We start from the raw sequence: 13571 nt of genomic DNA, 5'->3' as shown, positions 1-13571 counted from the left end.
AGTTGAGTTCCACTTGTAATAAAGTACTGTACAACTGCATATTTTCATCCTGATTTATTCAGTCTTCTACAGTGTCTTGACTGCCATCACCTGTTCTCTCCCATATAACCTGTGAAGTAAAATAAACCAATTGAGCTATTGTAGTACAATCTTTTGTAACTAAAGATCAGTGCTTATCTGACCTAATACTCTGCTGGCTGCAAGCTGAATGTGCATAAAGGAAATAAGTATCAGTGGTTTAGAAATACTGATCATTATTGGAAGTTAATACTTTGTTTTCATACCGCATTGCTCTTCAGTTAAACATGTTCGATTTACTCCTGATAATCTATATTGAGGTTTTCAGCCCCTGTGACTGGGAACAGTGACTTCAGTTTACAACAGCAGCCTGCAGAGTGAAATGAGTTCAAACTCATTGTAGAAAGGAAATCCTGCAGAAGTGTCATGACATCTCACTTCATGCCTGTCAGTCTGTGCCCTCCCAAACCCATTACCTGGTTTAGCATTGATCAGTATTTGAGGAAAGTTGCAAACTTATTCTAGTTTCTGATGCACGGTGCTACGCAGAGTGCTATGTGATTCTGTGCTGCCTGTCCTTCGTCGCTCTGCTTTTTCCTTATTGCAGTATGTGGGTAACACTGGTTGGGCCTGTGTTGATTGTCCATCATGAACTTCCCTTCAGAAGATGGTACTGAGCCATCTTGAATCCCTGCTGTCTGGGGCACGGGCACCCATTGATACTCCATGAAATGTAACCTTCATGCCAAGGGCAGTTACTCACTCCTCACCTCTTTAGTTCAGCTTCTTTATCCGTGCTTGACTCAGAGCTGTAATGATGTCAGGAGTTGTTTCAGCAAATAGGCTATCGCTGCGTAAGTGCTCTTTAAAGACCCCCTTCTGTCACTTTACTGATCATGGAGAATAGGGCAGTAATTGGTTGGATTTGGATTTGTTCTGCTTTGTGTGGGCAAAACATACCAAGGTAATTTTCCTCATTGGTGAGTAGCTGTGGTAGATATTCTTTAAAGGATGTTTGACCCATTAAGAAGCCTGATTACAGCAGACCTGTCACTAGTGGGGTCAGGGTGGTACAGCAGACTGGCAGAGAGGAGCGAGTGGACATTACAGATGCTGCTTTCCAGGCTTTTCACTCTCATGGGCATGGGATTTCCTTTCCTTACATTCTCCCCAAATAGCCCGGGTCAGGGGCCAATGTTTGAACCAAACCCCTACTTGATAAAGCCCTGTCTGCAAAGCGGTGAGGTGAGGTTTACTTGAAACTACACCTTCTATGGAAGTAACTCAGGGATTTAGGTACTGTTGTTTATGGAGAGGGGCAGCAGTGACCTCAGGGTCCTCAATCACTGAACTCTCAATTTGGAGGAGAAAGTGCTGAGCATTCCTTGTGATTTTGTGACGGATTGCTGGGGTACCTCTGGCTGTCTGCAGGCTGGGGCTCTCAGCCGGTCATCAATGGGGAGCATATGAATGGCCTGGCCGATGTTTCTAACGGAGCCTGTACTCAATTATCATGCTGCTTTGTGTGGGATGTTGATGCTTCAATTAGCTGCTGTGTTTTTAGATTAGATTCCCTACAGTGTGGAAACAGGCCACACCGACCCTCCGAAGAGTAACCCACCCAGACCCATTTCCCTCTGACTAACGCACCTAACCTATGGGCAATTTAGCACAGCCAATCCATCTGACCTGCACATCTTTGGACTGTGGGTGGAAACTGGAGCATCCAGAGGAAACCCACGCAGACATGGGGAGAATGTGCAAACTCCACACAGTCACCCGAGGCTGGCATTGAACCTGGGACAATAGACAATAGGTGCAGGAGTAGGCCATTCTGCCCTTAAAGCCTGCACCACCATTCAATATGATCATGGCTGATCATCCTTAATCAGTATCCTGTTCCTGCCTTATCTCCATAACCCTTGATTCCACTATCCTTGAGAGCTCTATCCAACTCTTTCTTAAATGAACCCAGAGACTGGGCCTCCACTGCCCTCTGGGGCAGAGCATTCCACACACCCACCACTCTCTGGCTGAAGAAGTTTCTCCTCCTCTCTGTCCTAAATGGTCTACCCTGTATTTTTAAACTGTGTCCTCTGGTTCGGCACCCACCCGTCAGCGGAAACATGTTTCCTGCCTGGTGCTGTGAGGCAGCAGTGCTAACCACTGAGCAACCATGCTGTTTTACTAATTTACTGCAATGACAACAAATTAAAGTATTTATCTGCCTGCATTATCGCTTTGGAATGTCCTGAGATTGTGAAGGTGAGGCAAGTTTGATTTTCTCGTTTTTCCTCCATTTCCCCTCACTTTTCTCTCCCTTTCTCTGATAGGACAGAAGGAAGCCTTTTACTCCCTTGGCCTTGTTTTATCATTCAGTGATGATGTGGAGGGACTGGGGTGGATAAAGTCAGAAACCACACAACAACAGATGATAGTCAAACAGGTTTATTTGAGATCACAAGCATTCTGAGCATAGCTCCTTCATCAGGTGACTAAAAAGGGCAGTGCTTCGAAAGCTTGTGATTTTAAATAAACCTGTTGGTCTATAAGCTGGTGTCGTGTGTCTCCTGACATAATTCAGTGAGATCAGGAACAGAACTCTATTAATCCTAGATTTCACGCTGGCCAAATTAACCGTTCAAACTGAAAACAAAAAATGTTACAAATCACAGCCGGTCAGGCAGCATCCATGTATAGAGAGCAAACTGTCTGACCTGCTGAAACTTCAAAGTATGTTATGTTTTCAGTACAGATTCCTGTATCTGCAGTAATTTGCTCATCCATTTAAACTTCATGGCCCCAACTTTTAGACATTGTCCCCAGTCCTGGCAGAAACCATTTCTCACTCTGGCACTAAGAGATTCACTGAAAAGCTTGATTAATTTACTAAATGGCAGGAAATGCAACTCTTGTCCCTAGTTTGTGTAACCTCTTCTTGCTGTTTAATACCTGGACTTAGATATCATGTTAATGAATCCATGTTGCACCCTCTCCAGGTCTATGGCGCTTAGAGCTGAACACTGAACCGATCTCACCCAGAGTTTTGTTGAACCCAATATTCCTGGCTCAGCCAACTGTGTGTGTGGAGTTTGCACGTTCTCCCCGTGTCTGCGTGGGTTTCCTCCGGGTGCTCCGGTTCCCTCCCACAGTCCAAAGATGTGCAGATCAGGTGAATTGGCCATGCTAAATTGCCCATGGTGTTAGGTGAAGGGGTAAGTGTAGAGGAATGGGTCTGGGTGGGTTGCTCTTCGGAGGGTCAGTGTGGACTTGTTGGGCCAAAGGGCCTGTTTCCACACTGTAAGTAATCTAATACTTTCTTTGGTAATCTAATACCTCTCACCCCTTATAGTTTCAACTCATCATTGTGCATTTTCCTGGAGATTTGACCGGTGACGTTTAGTCACATGAACTTTAATCTAGAATCCCTACAGTTCAAAGCAGGCCATTCGGCCCACCACGTCCATGCTGACCCTCCGAAGAGCATCCTACCCAGACTCGTCTCATCCCCGTAACCCTGCGTTTCCCATGGCTAACCCATCTAGTCTGCACGACCCTGGAAACTACGAGCAAGTTAGCATTTCCAATCCACCTAACCTGCACATCTTTGGACTGTGGGAGGAAACAGGAGCAACCGGAGGAAACCCATGCAGACACGGGGAGAAAGTGCAAACTTCACACAGACAGTCACCTGAGACTGGAATCGAATCCAGATCCCTGGCGCTGTGAAGCAGCAGCGCTGACCACTGTGCCACCCAAATTAAGTTTCATCATGTGAAACTTAGCATGATGATTTTGGGTCCCCAAGGGTAGATTTGAGTGCTGTAGTGTATTCTAGAATTTTCTTCAGCTGTTGACAGAGAGGGTCATGTGGAAACAGCACAATAAACTACTGCAAAACTGAAGCAAGCAAATCCATCAATAGGATTAAGTCGCAGGCAAAGAGACAAGGAGAGGGGAAGAAGCCCATTCACCATGTTCACCCGAGTGGCCAGAATGATAAATCTTTTCAGAAACCTCCCTGCAGTGAGATCAAAGAAACAAATCAATGTTTTGATGGCTGTTTTCAGTGAGTAATGACTGGCCAGATATTGCACATGAATGATGAGGACTATCGCGCTGAGCTATCTCTTCAAAATCCTCAGATTGCTTTTGCCTGAGATCAAAGGAAGATACAGTGGCCATTGATATGGAGTGGTTAGCAACTCTCCCTCGGATCCTAATCCACGGGATTTAAAGACCAGCTTGTATAAAATTTTTGAAGCTGTCCCAGACATTTTGATTATCCGTGCACATGATTTCCCAAAACCTTCATTTCCCCAGCTTTTCCACTTTCAAAAAATCTATTTGGGAGGTGGGCATCAGATTAGATTACCTACAGTGTGGAAACAGGCCCTTCGGCCCAACAAGTCCACACCGACCCGCCGAAGCGTAACCCACCCAGACCCATTCTCCTACATTTACCCCTTACCTAACACTATGGGCAATTTAGCATGGCCAATTCACCTAACCTGCACATTTTTGGACTGTGGGAGGAAACCGGAGCACCCGGAGGAAACCCAAGCAGTCACGGGGAGAATGTGCAAACTCCACACAGTCAGTCGCCTGAGGCAGGAAATGAACCCGGGTCTCTGGCGCTGTGAGGCTGCAGTGCTAACCACTGTGCCGCCCAAAGGCCAGTGTTTGTTGTTCATCCCTAACTACCCTTGAGCTGAGTGATGTGCCATGCCATTTCAGAGGGCAGCTGGGAGTTAACTGGGTATCGCTGCATGGCTGGAGTCACACATCGGCCAGACCAGCTAAGGAAGGCAGATTTCTTTTCCTGAGGCACATTGATGGGTCAAATTGGTTTTGATGGCAATTTGAGACTGGTTCTAATTTTATTAAGTTAATTTAAAATGCACCACCTAGCAATGGTGGGTTTTGAACCTAGGTTCCCAGTGTATTTACCTCGGGGTTGCCAGTCTAATGCCATTACTGCGATTGCTCCTTCCTTGTCCAAGCATGTTGAAAAACAGGAGGATCTTGCCTTTATATAAAATCTCATATGACCTCAGGACACACCAAAGACAATGATATACTTTTGAAGCACAATCAGTAATTTTAATACATAGGAATCAGACCAATAGTTGCAGGCCAACCCACCACTGAGGTCAAGGTCAGCTAGCATAGCCCACATCTGCAGCAAAATGATCAGGGCACTCTTTATAAATGATGAAAAACTTAACTAGCACAAAGTTACAAATCATACTACACCACGTTATCGTCCAACAGGTTGATTTAGAAGTACAAGCTTTCAGATCTCTGCTCCTTCGTCAGGTAGCTAGTGGGATAGGATCGTAGGACACAGAATTTATACTAAGAGATCAAAGTGTCATACAACCAATGCGATGTTGTTAAGTCTTTAATCACTTAGAATGGGTTGGAGGTTTCTTTCATGTCATGTTTCATCTCAGCGCAAACATTGCATTAAAGGTGTAAGGTTAGAGTCTGTATCCCAACCTTGAGTCAGACTGATTGTATTTCCAAAGTAAGAATTTATACAATGTCACGGCGGCACGGTGGCACAGTGGTTAGCACTGCTGCCTCACAGCGCCAGAGACCCGGGTTCAATTCCCGCCTCAGGCGACTGACTGTGTGGAGTTTGCACGTTCTCTGCGTGGGTTTCCTCCGGGTGCTCCGGTTTTCTCCCACAGTCCAAAGATGTGCAGGTGAGGTGAATTGGCCATGCTAAGTTGCCCGTAGTGTTAGGTAAGGGGTAAATATAGGGTTATGGGTGGGTTGCGCTTCAGCGGGGCGGTGTGGACTTGTTGGGCCGAAGGGCCTGTTTCCACACTGTAAGTAATCTAATCTAGTCACATGGACTGTCAGCCTGCAGACTGTTTACTCTTTGAACACAATAGAATGTATCTGCAAATGCAAATTTATCCCAAAGACTTATACACGTGTGTGTGTATGAAAGTGACGGAGTGTGCGAATGAGTGTGGCTGTATGTGTGTCAGAGAGAGCATGTGTAGGAGAGAGGGTCTGTGTGAGTGTGGGTGTAAGAGTGTATCGTGTAGTAGGCCCACCTATGGTGTGACATGGACCCAAGATCTCGGTTGAGGCTGTCCTCATGGGAACCGAACTGTGTCCTATGACTCCACCCTGCTAGCTACCTGACAAAGGAACGCCGCTCCAAAAGCTTGTACTTCCAAATAAACCAGTTGGATGATAACCTGTGTTGTGCGATTTTTAACTTTGTTGACCCCAGTCCAACACCGGCATCTCCACATCTTAAATTAGTACAGAGAATGCAAAACCTTCTCCTTTCGCACTGGACATGCAATAATTACAAAGCACCAGCAGATGGCAGTAGACCTCCATTGGCCAAGCACACACACATTGCAGTGATTTACTGCACTAAATCTTTGCTCACAGCAGAGTGATTCAGTTGAGGTTTAGCCTTTGAAACATTGGTGATATCAAAGTGAAGCCTTGTCTCTTAAAAATTCATTCGTTGATAATATGACTTGATACTGACTGTGAGTTATTCCCCTCTCATTCCTTTCGTTGCATCCTTAACAAACCAACATTCAATTATTTATAGTGCTGGCAAACTATCCTCATATTAATTTGTGTGCACGGCAGATTCAATAATTTTAGCCCCTTCACAACTGACCAGCTAGAAGATCAAAGTGCTTTTCAATTGAAGTCAAATATCAGTTCCCTTTTTTGAAGGTTTAAACGATGATTCACATGAGGGGCGTACTGTAAATTATGAAGAGACTCTATTGCAGTTAGACTCTGTTCCTTTGATTCAGAATTATAAAATAATCCACTCACGCCATTGTACAAGATGCTATGTGCAGTTTTACTGTTTCAAATCAAGACTACATTGGTGTTTGTTAATGGAAAGGGGGTGCCTTCTAATCTCATCCCACTAAGATTAACTTGAAGTTCAAAATGAAATTTGGCATTTTTCAGAATTTCAGGTTGTCCTAAAGTGCTTTCCAATCAATGAAGTATTTTGAGGTGCCATCACTGTTTTAATGTAGGAATGAACAGTATCCTGGGAACAAGTAGATACTTGTGTGTTGCTGAAAAAAGACGCACGCTGTCTCAGCTTTCCATCACATTATGATCAGGGCAATATCATACACAGCCAAAACTCAACGAGAACCACAACATATACAGCATGTGCATCCTTCCCTTAAACAGTGTAAGCCATTGTTTCCTTTGGGATTTGGGCATATGATATTGTCCTGATAAATACAAAATGAAAAGCTTAGACAGCAAGTATCATTTAGTCAGAGTCCTGTACAACCAAGTGTCTAAGGAATCAGACAATGGGTTTGGTGATACTAGTGGGGAGATTAATATGATTCAGAACACCGAGAGGATCCTCAGACACTTCCCCAAGTTAATGTCAGGGGATCTTTACTATTCCCCTAAGAGACTAGGCAGCACCTCAGTTGAACATTGCATCTCAAAGACTTTGATTTGATTTGTTTATTGTCAGGTGCATTTTGATAAAAATAAAAAAGTGAGTAGTGCTGTATCATGTGGCCAATCTCCAGCGCCATGTTAAAACACAGAAAAGAAACCAAAACATACAATATAACTGCAGAAAAAGCAAGTGTGCAACTTCACAGTCCTTCTTGTAAAGTGCTCAGGCCTGGGCTCTTGGCCCGATGGCCAGGTACAAGTCTCTATCAACGTTGGAACAAAAGCCTCCCATTCCTCAGTGCCATCCCACCTTCACCAATGCCCTCACTCAGTATGAGTTCTCTGGGTATCGCATTCACCTCTGACGCAGCTCTGAATGACAGCAGCTCTGACAATGCAGCACTCCCTTAGTGCTGCACTGGTGTATCAAACTAACGTTTTGGGCTTAGGTTTCTGGAATAGGTCTTGAACCACGAATGTTTGAATCAAAGATGAGAGTACTAGCCGCGGGTGAAGTATGGTCGATGTTCAGAGCCATCAGGATGTCAATAAGCCTTGCTTCCGCTGAGGAATCAATCAACCCAAAGATGAGGAAGTTGGATTGTTATTCCGCAGTCAGCTGTAATGACCTGGAATATCCTGCCGGAAAGGGGAGTGGAAATAGATTCAATAACAACTTTCCAACAGAAATTGGTAAAGTACTTCAAAAGGACACAAAAAAAAATGCAGGGGTACGGGGAAAGGCAATTGCAGTAGGACAAACTGGTAATCTCTTTCAAAGAACTCGCGCAGACATGATACACCATGTGGACTCTTTACTTGCTGCATTGTTCTTTAACCCTGTGGTTCATGCCACATTTCACATATTGTATTGCAAAAGGTTAAAAAATAAGAGCTTATGAGAATAAACTTCGGCATAAAGACAGAGCGATGTAAAGACATAAACAAAGAGTGATGTAAAGATAGAGCAAGACAAAGACAGAGATATAAAGGTGGAATAGATGGAGTGATATAAAGGTGCACTCTGAATCCTGCTTTGCTATATGAGAGTGCTTTGGAGTTGGGTAAAAACAGGGACTTTCAACTCGTACATTAGAAAGGCTAAGTGGTAATTAAGATTAATTTTTAAGCTTCATTAGTTCTTTAGTAACTGAAAGCTGCTCTGCTAAACTGGGTTAGGTTTCATTGCATTTCTGAAACGGGAGACACTCTCAGGTGAAGCTGGTTAACTGAATAACTGGTTTGATCCAGTTCAGAAGTGTTGCTTTCGAGTCTGAGAAAAAGGAGTGACCCTTCGTGCTGATGGCTGCACAGCGATATAAGAAAACGGGGGGGGGGGGGGTAGGTGAGACAGACAGTAGATGAAGCTAGAAGTCTCAGTCTCAGTCTGTCAGTGACACAGTTCTCTCAGTCTCAGGCCTAACAGAAACAGCTAATTGGTAGGTGATATTTCCTGCCAGTTTTTATAAGTATAAAATATTACCTCAAATAGAGGTAGGTACATGTGATTATAATAAAAGTGTTTGAAACTGAGGAAGATCCCTAGCCTAATTAAATTCTCCGAAAGGGGGTAACTAGTTAAATCTAGAGAGCAGATCTCTGAGCTGTGGTGGGCTGCTCTTGGGAAAGAAGGGACGGTGTCCCTGACGAGTGTGTGTGCAGGAAGCGTGTCCAACTGGAGCTGTGGCTCCCTGCTTGTTGGGGCCGGTGCTGTGGGTGGCTCACTGTGGAGTATCCACGGTGATGAGAATGTTTCGCGAGGTGGTCACACTGCTGGTGAGGACACAGGCGGAAAGGGAATGGCTGACCATCAGGCAAAGTCAGAGGCTCAGGAAGGAAGTGCAGGCCAATCCCCCTCTCAAGCAGGCTGCTTTGGATATAGATGGGGAGGGGGATGGGGGTGGGGGTGGGAGAGGGAATGGCCTCATGGGGAGAGCAGCAATGGCCAAACTATGTACCAGGGAAGGGTTTGGAATCTTCAGGCATTGGGACTGTTTCTGGGGAAGCTGTGACCTGTACAAACCTGATGGGTTGTAGCTAGATAGAGCTAGGGCAAATCTCCCCTTGGGGACACTTGTTGGTTCCATTGGTGATGGGTTTAAACTAATATGGCAGAGGGAGAGAAACCAAAGTGTAGGCTTAACTGGGTCAGATTCTGGTCTGGTAATGGGAGGTTAGTGATGTAGTCAGTGACTTGGAAAGAAAACAGAAACAAGGGTTTAAAAGTGTCCAGCGAAGGTTGACATGTTGATGTGAGACATGTTACAAACAAGACAGATGAACTAAGATAGGCACATGACAGGACAATGTCATTGCTATAACAGAAACCTAGCTAAAGGCTAGGCAAAGGGAAGGTGACGGCCTAGTGGTATTATCGCTAGATTGTTAAACCAGAGACCCAGGTGATACGCTAAGGACTGGGTTTGATCCCTGTAAGGGCAGATGGTAAGATTTGTATTTTAAATCTGGAAATAGGAGTCTCATGATGACTGTGAAACAATTGTTAGGAAAAAAAATCATCTGGATCACGAATGTACTTTAGGGAAGGACACTGCCACCCATAACTGGTCTTGCCTACATGTGACTCCAGACTCACAGCAATGTGGTTGACTATTAACTACCTTTGGGCATTTAGGGATAGGCAATAAATGCTGGTCTAGCCATTGATGCCTTCACCCTGTGAATTAATGCCAGTCGACCATCTCCTACCCTGTAAAGGTGAAGACATTTGAGAAACAGCAGCAATAGACTAGATTCCCTATAGTGTGGAAACAGGCCTTTTGGCCCAACGAGTCCACACCGACCCGTAAACCACCCAGACCCATTTCCCTCTGACTAATGCACCTAATACTATGGGCAATTTAGCGTGGTCAATTCACCTGACCTGCGGGAGGAAACGAGAGCAAACCAACACAGACACAGGGAGAATGTGTAAACTCCACACAGACAGTCGCCTGAGGCTGGAATCAAACCCTGGGACCCTGGTGCTGTGAGCCAGCAGTGCTAACCACTGAGCCACCAGGCTGCCCCAAATATGGCAGTGCTATTTCCCAATGGAAAACACTGATGAAAATTCCATCATCTGCTTTTATTGCCTGAAACCTTCATGGCCTACTGTGATTTTTTGACAAGACCAGACACTGTCCTAAAAGAGCTGTCCACAGATTGAGGCGGATCTGGGGAACCCACACAGAAGGCACCGAATGGAATATACTGAAATTACCATCACACCGAAAAACAGTGAAATCAGACAACAAAGCCACCATCAAGAGATTTGCATCTCCTGTTTGATTCACACTAGATTGTTTAGTTCACATATTTGGGAGATGAACGGTTGCCCATGGAGTATTCTGCAGAAAAAGATAATAGAGCTACAACAAGGAGTATTCCATGACAATTCCAAGATGCTACAAATTTCACTGTCGCTGAAAACAGCAGCTAAACAACCGGGAATTCCGGTTTCACTTTTTCAACTCCAGGATTCGAAATATTTTAAACTGCATCTCCTTTTACCGTCCTTTTTGTGCTGCACACCCTCTGCATTCTTCTTAAACTTATTACCTGCGTTTGTACATGTGTTTGATGTTACATTTTATTATCTTATTTTTGGGATTAGAAGGTAATAAAATGCCTCTCTTTTTCACTCACGGGAAGTTTAGAAGTGGCCCCTTTGTTTTAATCAGTTTAATGATGCTTTAAAAAACATTTGTTGCAACTGACTGAGAGGGGACAAAATGGAGGAAGGCTGATTCTCTCTCCTCATCTAGTTGTAACTTGATACAAAGCAATGAGTTTTATGACAAACCAAGCTCCTGGATGTTGTGAATGGACCTCATAGTGGATCCACGTTAGTGGTAATATAGTTTACACTACTGTACAAGTTAAACCCTAAATTGGAACAGCCACATTGAGAAGTCCCTGTACTTTGGAAAGTTGCCATGGAAGAACCTATCGATCCAGGTTGTGGCTAAGGCAGGATTTATTCCGAAATCTAATCCTTCCTCGGTGGCATGTTTTCATGGAGCAGAGAGTTGGCTTCCTGTCTCAGCCAACATTCATCCCTCATCCAATGTCATCTGAATCAATTAATTGATCCTTCAGTTATTTATTCTTAGTGAGAAGTATACAGCTTACACTGTGCAGGCCACATCTCCCTAGAAATGAAGTGAACGCTAGTATTTTATTAGCAACAGGAAGCTTTGAAAAACAGAGCAAATGCTATACTTGCACCTTAATTCATTCATTTGTATTATAGTTCATTGCCTTGCAATACCCTGAATTGTCTCACGTCACAACTGCTGATAAAGTTGTAATTGCAGCTTCAAATGATTAATCTACCCTCCCCCTTCCAGTTCCCTCTTTCTGAAGGCAGGGTTTACTTTGGGACAAACATTCCTGGGTTTTCCCAGCTATCTGAGTCGAAGAGTGTGGTGCTGGAAAAGCACAGCCGGTCAGGCAGCATCCGAGGAGCAGGAGAGTTGACATTTCAGGCTTAAGCCCTTTGTCAATCCTCACCCTCTTCATCCTTTTTCTTCATATATTCATTCATGGGATAAGGGCATTACTGACTCGGCCAGCATTTATTGTTTGAGCGAGAAGGATAGGTTGAGGCTACTTTCCCTGGAGCATCAGAGCCTGAGGGGTGACCTTATAGAGGTTTGTAAAATCATGAAGGGCATCAAAAGGGTAAAAAGATAAGATCTTTTCCCCCAGGGCAGGGGAGTCCAAAACTAGAGGCATAGGTTTAAGGTGAGAGGGGAAAGATTTAAAAGGAACCTAAGGGGCATCTTTTTCACACAGAGGGTGGTGCGTGCCAGCGGAAGTGGTGGAGGCTGGTACAATTGTAGCATTTAAAAGGCATCTGGATGGGTATATGAGTAGGAAGGGTTTAGAAGGATATGGGTCAAATGCTCGCAAATGGGACTAGATTAATTGAGAATATCTGGTCGGCGTGAACAAGTTGGACTGAAGGGTCTGTTTCCGTGCTGTACAGCTCCATGACTCTACATTGCTGTGGGTCTGGAATCACGTGTAGGCCTTACTCGGTAAGGATGAGAGACAACAAAACTGCAGATGCTAGAATCCAAAGTAGGCTAGCAGGAGGCTGGAAGAACACAGCAAGCCAGGCAGCATCAAGAGGTGGAGGAGTCAACGCTTCAGGTGAAAAACCTGCTTCAGGACTGGGTAAACATGGCAGTTTCTTTCCTTAAAGGGAATTAGTGAACCAGATGGGTTTTTCCTGACAATCAATTCATGGTCATCATTAGATTCTTAATTCCAATAGTTATTAAATTCAATTACCATCATCTGCTGTGCCAGGATTTAAACCCAGGTCCACCAGAGTATTACTTGGGTCTCTGGACTAGCAGTCTATTAATAATACCACTAGGCCATTACCTCCCCTTTACTTAGATGGGTTACCTGTGTGCCCTAGATGTTGAATGTTTTTGGCATTTGCAAACCATGAAGGAGTGGACCAGCCCTCCCCCTATTCTGTGTATCCTATTGAGGAGAGGTCATGGGAGAATGACTCCTGGTCTATGGTTTTTTTTTCAGCATCTTCAGAACTTGGTGACAGTCACAATTCATAACTGCCCTGGGCAGGAAGTATGCCAGCTAGTCCAGGACAGGATTTCTACAAAATCTAAAGACATCTGGGTCTGGATTAATTGAGAATATCTGGTCGGCATGAACAAGTTGGACTGAAGGGTCTGTTTCCGTGCTGTACAGCTCTATGACTCTACATTGCTTCCTCGTGTTGCCTGGCAACAAACCACGAAGTCCCCATAGTTACCCCTCCCCCACAGTGATCCAATATTTGCTTTCTAATGAAAATATTCCAACAAGCTAAAAGAAACTTTGAAATAAACACTAACTGGCTTAACAACTCTTTCAAAACTAACTCCTCTGGTGACCTCATCTTCAAACACTTGTAAAACAAAAATATGAAGAAAATCAACAGAAATTTACCCCATCTGGGCACAGGCTTGTTTAAGCAAACATGAGTTTGTAGAAGTGTGATTTAAAAAACCCATTAGATTGAGAAAATTTAACCCTATTGTTACTAACCAACAACTTTCACTCACCATGGACAATTCAGTAGCTGTGGGTGGCACGGTGGCTCA

The sequence above is a fragment of the Chiloscyllium plagiosum genome, unplaced genomic scaffold (assembly GCF_037043375.1).
Source record: "Chiloscyllium plagiosum isolate Xiang-an unplaced genomic scaffold, Cpla_swu_hap1 HiC_scaffold_37, whole genome shotgun sequence".
Taxonomy (NCBI): domain Eukaryota; kingdom Metazoa; phylum Chordata; class Chondrichthyes; order Orectolobiformes; family Hemiscylliidae; genus Chiloscyllium; species Chiloscyllium plagiosum.
This window is presented reverse-complemented; position numbering follows the sequence as displayed.